The sequence below is a fragment of the Chaetura pelagica genome, unplaced genomic scaffold (genome assembly GCF_000747805.2).
Source record: "Chaetura pelagica isolate M959 unplaced genomic scaffold, ChaPel_1.0 scaffold226, whole genome shotgun sequence".
Classification (NCBI taxonomy): domain Eukaryota; kingdom Metazoa; phylum Chordata; class Aves; order Apodiformes; family Apodidae; genus Chaetura; species Chaetura pelagica.
In genome coordinates this window covers 1,019,373-1,025,866 of record NW_009953495.1, presented here as the reverse complement: position 1 = coordinate 1,025,866, position 6,494 = coordinate 1,019,373, and positions in this window count along the sequence as shown.

Genomic DNA, 6,494 nt, shown 5'->3' with positions numbered 1-6,494 from the left:
CTATTCCCTTTTCTTTGCCTGGGTTAGTTTTCTGCTGATTCAACAAGTTAAACCAGTTCAGTGCAAGATTAGACATTCATCAGGTCTAACATCAGAAGAGTGAGGAAAAGAGGAACAAGATTTTCCCTGTTCTGTGGAATAAAGCCATTAAAGTGACTCAAGCTGTAACAGGTAATTTTACCCTGAGAGGTAGATTCATGGGGGGGTTAAGCCAAGCTGACACTGTGCTACTGGCAAAAGAGATAATTCCATTCTTTTCTCTTCCCTTAGTCATGCTTTCCTGATGTCTCCTCTCTGCTGGCTCTGGCTTTCATGCGGCCACATGTTAGGTTAGATCCGCTTGCCAACAGAGCTGAAAGCTAATCCAGTTTTTTTTTTTTAAAAAAAAAAAAGAAAAAAAAAAAAAAGGAAGAAGGAAAAAAAAAAAAGAAGAAGGGAAGAAAAAAAAAAGGAAGAAGGAAAAAAAAAAAAGAAAAAGAAAAAAAAACGTTTTCAGCAAGATCAGTTTTGGCAGCCAGCTGATCCCTCAGCCAAACACACACCAATGCCAAAAAGAGCCAGCAAGAAGGCCTGTTTCAGTGGCAGCCTACGCACTACACACACCCCAGCATAAACCAGAAGTGCCCCCACAAACCATAATTTCACAAATGCTTCCAGCCACCTATTGCCAATGCTGCTGCCAAAAGTAACACAGCCTTCCCCTTCAGCCACACCAGCTGCTCATTCTGGGCCCCAAGAACCCCCTGTGCTGTGCTGGAGAAGATGTCTGACAAAAAAACTGATTCATAAATGTAGCTGGAGTTAAAAGCAGCTTTTTTCTTTTTTTTAGCTTTTTTTTTTCCTTTCCCCCCATCAGTAAGGCTTCTCTGAAGCCCTGCTACCGAAGACCTATCAGATTGTAATTGTCTCCTAGGGTGAAACACCAAGGAAAAGAGGTGAGTTGAGGGCATTTTCCAGTCCTATCCTTGGCTGCAAGTCTGCCTTTTATTTCCCACTGAAAGGAGGCTGAGGTTTCTAGTCCTGTTGCAGCAGTGTCAAAGCACAGAGAGCACACGCTGGCGTCAGGACAGTGACTTCTTGAAGCACTCTGCTTTGTTCAGCTGTGCTGCTGCCAGCACACCCTCACGTGGAGAGGGACAACCTGAGATGTACAATGCAGTTGCTGTGGTGACCTAAAGAAAGAGATCTTCAAGGGCTTTGTAAGCAGCTCAATAGACGCTGTAAGATAATACAAATAAAGAAACTTTTCAGAGCAACTCCGTGTATCAAACACCTTACTCATGTATAAACATTTCACAACTATATCGTATCTGACCCTATTTCTTTTCAACAGATACATCTGGACTATATTAAACACTCCAACTGAGGGATCAGAGAAAGCAGTTTCTTGTTATGGTTCCATAAAAGCTACTTTTAATGTGCATTGTAGAAATACCAGGCATTAAAAATCCATGAAGGATCGTCAGCGACTGAAATGATCAAGTGCTGTTTTGAGGTCTGAATTTCAGAGACTGCCTTGATATCTACAGGGTCTCCGATGTTTTAGCAGTACTGAAAAGCTCTGTAGTTCCACATACAGAACTTTGACCCACAGAGTTAACTAATATTTAACAGTTTAACAGATTTTCCTGTGGGGGACAGGGGGGATCGATTATGAATTCCGTTATCTCCTTAGCGTAATCCTATTTATTTACAAAGAATGTGCAGCCACGTCCCATTTCCTTGCACGCAGAGGAAGCAAATGGGAGGGAGCACTGCACAGCAGTCCAAGTTTGCTGCTCTAGCCAGGATGCCTGCCCAGAAGAAGCTGTCCCTTGGCTTTTTCTCAGGGCCATGCACCACTGCTTCTCCCACTGTCTGCTGGCTCTGGCCTGGTGTTTCCGGTCCCGGACATGCACACAGGCAAACACAGCTGCAACCAATCTGTGCTCCTGCTGCCGCCTTTGCGAGCAGCCCCTGGAGAAACCTCTCTGACTTTCCCCAAATTAGTGCTTGCTCATATGAGTTAGCTCATCTCAGCTCTTGCCCATGTAAGCCTGTGCCGTGGGCAGCAGTTTCTAGTTTTTAGCTATCTTGTGGCACAAAAGAACTTAATTGCTCCTTCCTGAACAAAGCATGGTCAGCCTGCCTGTCAGTTTTAATGAGGTTTGTGATTGCCTGTAGATCAAAGCTCTGGCCCAGCGGGTTTTGCTTATTTTGCATAAAGAGGAAAGAAGTCACCTCCAAAGTAAGTAGAACAATAAGGAACAAAATTAATTTTCATGTATGATTTCTTCTGTGACTTGGCAAACATCAGATTAACTGTATAAAACAGAAGACTTCCTACACAAAGTTAATCCTCACAAGAACACGTTATAATGAAGATTTCAAAAGTACAAGCACAACCTGTTTTTCATCTGAGACCTTGTCTGGATCATCTTCCAAACCACAGGCCTGACCCTGGGAGTGGAAGGACTGCTTTCAATAAACAAACCTTGATTTTCCAGTCCTGCACCATCATTCACTTCTGTGCGAATTGCATGGACACATCACTAAACCCATTCCAGCATATTTAATAACTACTTTTTTCATTGGTTTTCACAGGTGTAAGTGCCTCCACAAAGCTCGTGGCAGTGGAGAAGCAAGCCCCAGTGGTTTTTACAACCAGGGTGAAGAGAAGTTTTTCTTTTGAGAACTGTTTAGCCATGTTGTGTTACATGCTGTAACAGCCGGAGAGAGTTCCCCTCTCTCTCACAAATTTGGTGCATCAGGGAACCTTTCTGAAACATACTTGTCTGCAGCCAGATCTGCTTTGCAGGGCTAATGGGAGACAGTTGTATTTTGTGAATAGAGCTTTGAGCTAGAGAAGAAAACAAGTCAATGACCATCATTTTCTTTTAGCAGGACATTCAAATACACCTGCATTTTTGAAGTGCACGGGACTGGTTGTTTCCCTGTTCTTCTAACATGGCTCCCAGACAAAATGTCTCTGCTGCTACTGTTCAAGGAAATAAAGTTTAAAAACTTTGAGAAACAAAACATGTTTAGGCATGCTGAGCATAATTTTGCTTCCAGTGTGGGAGGGTCCTAAATACTTGGCCTCCCCAGTGAAAGAAATGCACATGCAGGAAAGGCAGAAGCTGAATTAACCCTTCATTACCAAGCACAATTATACTTCCAAATATTGGAGCCCAGATCTTCATTTCCTTGGGACAATTCTTTGTGCATTGCAAAAGCTTTGGTGTCCAAATATGTGCTGAACAGGCTGACAAGCCCATTTACACATACAGTACTATCCTGCTGGAATTGCTCACCTCATCCTCCAAGGAAAGCATACAAACGAGCCATGTTTCTTACCAGCTGACTTGGGCTTTTTTCCACCGGACCAGTGTTGTTATCTGCTTGATTTTGTCCTGCGCCAGAGCCTTCACTCAGGGCACATGTATGTCTCTGCCACTGCTTCTGCAGACCCAATGGGACACCCAGCTGTCACTAGCTGCTCTCAGCTGGAGAGAGACAAGATGGGTGCAGGGATGAGAGCTGCACTGACCTCTGTTCCCTCGGGGCTTCCAACCCGCTGAGCAAATAGGCAGTGGAGTCAATGTGCTCCGGAGCAACACTGGCAACTTTTCCAGCCTGTGGCATGGACTTTACCCAACAAGTGCTGCAGTCTGCTGGCCTGTAAAACCAGCTTCTCAAGTTAAGAAAGTAGTGGAGCAAGAAACTGGCAGGGAGGCACAGTCAGGCACCACTCCCCAAAGCCCCATCCCCTTGAGTCCGACTGATTTGGCAATGCTGACTTCATGTGGCGAGATGCGTTTGTATTCCCAGTGCTCATTTTGGGGAGGAAAGGACTTAAAAGGGCACAGAGAAAAAGACAGGATGCAGAGTCATTTGGAGGTTGGAGTCTCTTTCTAAGGTTTGGGTTTTTTTTAAACTATATTAACATTTGTCATTTAGCATTTACTGTAACAAACCCGCAGTGTGCGACAGACAATAAAAATCCCGCAGTGACTTAAATGGAACTAATTATGTGAACAACAAGCTACCAATGAGAATCATGATGCCCCCCATATGAAATAAATAAACATCACTTCCCACCTAATATTTACTTCTCTCAGGAGTTCAAGACTAATCCCATTTGGCATACTTTAAGGAAGTGAGCTCTTGACCTCAAATGTTTATGGGCTGTAACAGTAAGTCCAATAAAAGAAAGGAAGCATATTTTAAAGCTGCTCTTAAAATCCGATTGCTTTTAGGCAGTTTTGAGAAAGACAGCATCTTGCCTCATGTTTCAAGTAAAGGGGTAAGTGTGATTGATACAACCCATCCAGACCAATAAGGTATTTCTTCCTATGAAGATTTCATTTAACAACAGTTTTTTGAATATCTGCTTAGCCCCCTACCCCTCCAAGACAGGTAACGTTGTACCACATGGGTCACATTAGTTGCATCATCTTGAATTCTGTAATAAAATGTTCAGGGAGCTTTGTAGGAGAAATGCCACAAAATAAGGTACCAGCAGAAAATAATGAGCAGCAACAATTTCATCCCAAATTGGTTTGGAGATAAATAGGCCTTTAAATATATGTTTATAAATTATCTGCTGCCTGCAAAACATTCTAGATCAGCAGTTCACAGCACAACATTTATTGGATCATTTTCTGTGGATTCATAAAAATGTGAAGTAGGTACAGGTGAGCATCTATAGCCATGTTATCATTGTTTACTGTGTTTGTGGGAATCCAGTTTGTGGCCCCTGTTCTGGATGCTGTGTGCTACAAGGACAGCTCCAGGGCTTTTGTTACCCACCTGTGTAACCTGAAAGCCAGAAGAGAAGCTACAGCTTTTTAAATTCTGTGGCATTCTGCCTCTAGGAAAGGGTCCCAAGGTGTGCTTTCCAACAAAATGACAAGTGCAATGCTGGTTTTTCACTGTATCAGCCTTCACAGCTGAGTTCAACCGAGACCTGAGTAAATCAGGAAAAACACTCTCCCAAAGCTTTTGAACAGATGAGAAAATAGTCTAGAAGCAAACAAGACAGAAAAACCTCAGACTTAAGACTCACTAGCTGGAAGAGTCTGGAAGATGCAGAGAAAGGGCAACCTGTAGGGAGCAAAAGCCATGGAAGCAGGCAGAGGGACCTTAGGCAGGAGGGAGGTAGATGGCCCTTGCCAGGCCTGGCTGTGCAAAGCTTTTGCTTTGGAAGGTCCTGTCTCTTTTGACTTGTCCAAGAAAGAATTAAAAATAACAGAAGAGGGGGAAAAAAAGAAAATAAAAAAAAAAAAAAAGAAAGAAAGAAAGAAAGAAAAAAAGATAAATGGTGTTCTTGTTACTTGGAGCGAGGAATTGGAACCAGTAAATTTCCATGCAGGAGTCCCTTCCCACATGGGCCAGCACTGTGAAGTTAGTTGACATGATACCTACCCTCTGCCCATCATATCAGTGGCCTCTTATATATATATTTACACATGAAAAAAAAAGTCCTTCTTTTATATATACATGTATGTATATATATTGGGTTGGTGTGATTCCATGCACAAATACAGGTTTTGGGGAGGATGGCTGGAGAGCAGTCCTGAGAAGGACTTGGGGGTGACAGTAGATGAGAAGCTCGACATGAGCCACCAGTGTGAGCTGGAGCCCAGAGAGCAACTGCATCCTGGGCTGCATCAAAAGAAGTGTGGCCAGCAGGGCCAGGGAGGTGATTCTGCTCCTCTGCTCTGCTCTGGTGAGACCCCACCTGGAGTGCTGTGCACAGTTCTGGTGTCCTCAGCACAGGAAGGACATGGAGCTGTTGGAGAGGGTCCAGAGAAGGGCCACGAAGATGATCCAAGGCCTGGAGCACCTCTGCTATGAAGACAGGCTGGGAGAGTTGGGGATGTTCAGCCTGGAGAAGAGAAGGCTCCAAAGAGACCTTACAGCCCCTTCCAGTGCCTGAAGGGGCTACAGGAAAGCTGGGGAGGGGCTTTTCACTGGAGAGGAAAGTGATAGGACAAGGGATAATGGTTTTAGACTTGAGAGAGGGGAGATTTAGGTCAGACATCAGTAAGAAATTCTTCACCATGAGGGTAGGAAGGCCCTGGCACAGGCTGCCCAGGGAGGCTGTGGAAGCCGCTCCCTGGAGGTGTTCAAGGCCAGAGAAGCCGCTCCCTGGGGGTCTTCAAGGCCAGGTTGGATGGGGCTGGTGCAGCCTGGCCTGGTGTGAGGTGTCCCTGCCCATGCAGGGGGGTTGGACCTGAGGATCTTTAATGTCCCTTCCAGCCTTAACCACTCTATGATTCTGTGGTTGTAACTTGTTCTTCAGTGCCTGCGCGCTGAGGCCGCGGGCGCCCGGCCCAGCAGAGCCACCCCAGGCACAAGCTCCTCAGCTGCAGAGCAGCACGTGTTTTAATTCAAACTTTGACTTCCTGAGGAAAGATGGGGTTTTAACGGGATTTTCTTTTTCTTTTTCTTTTCTTTTCTTCCACCCTGAGGTCACGAATCCCCCGGCCCGAGCTGCGCCCCTGCCCCCC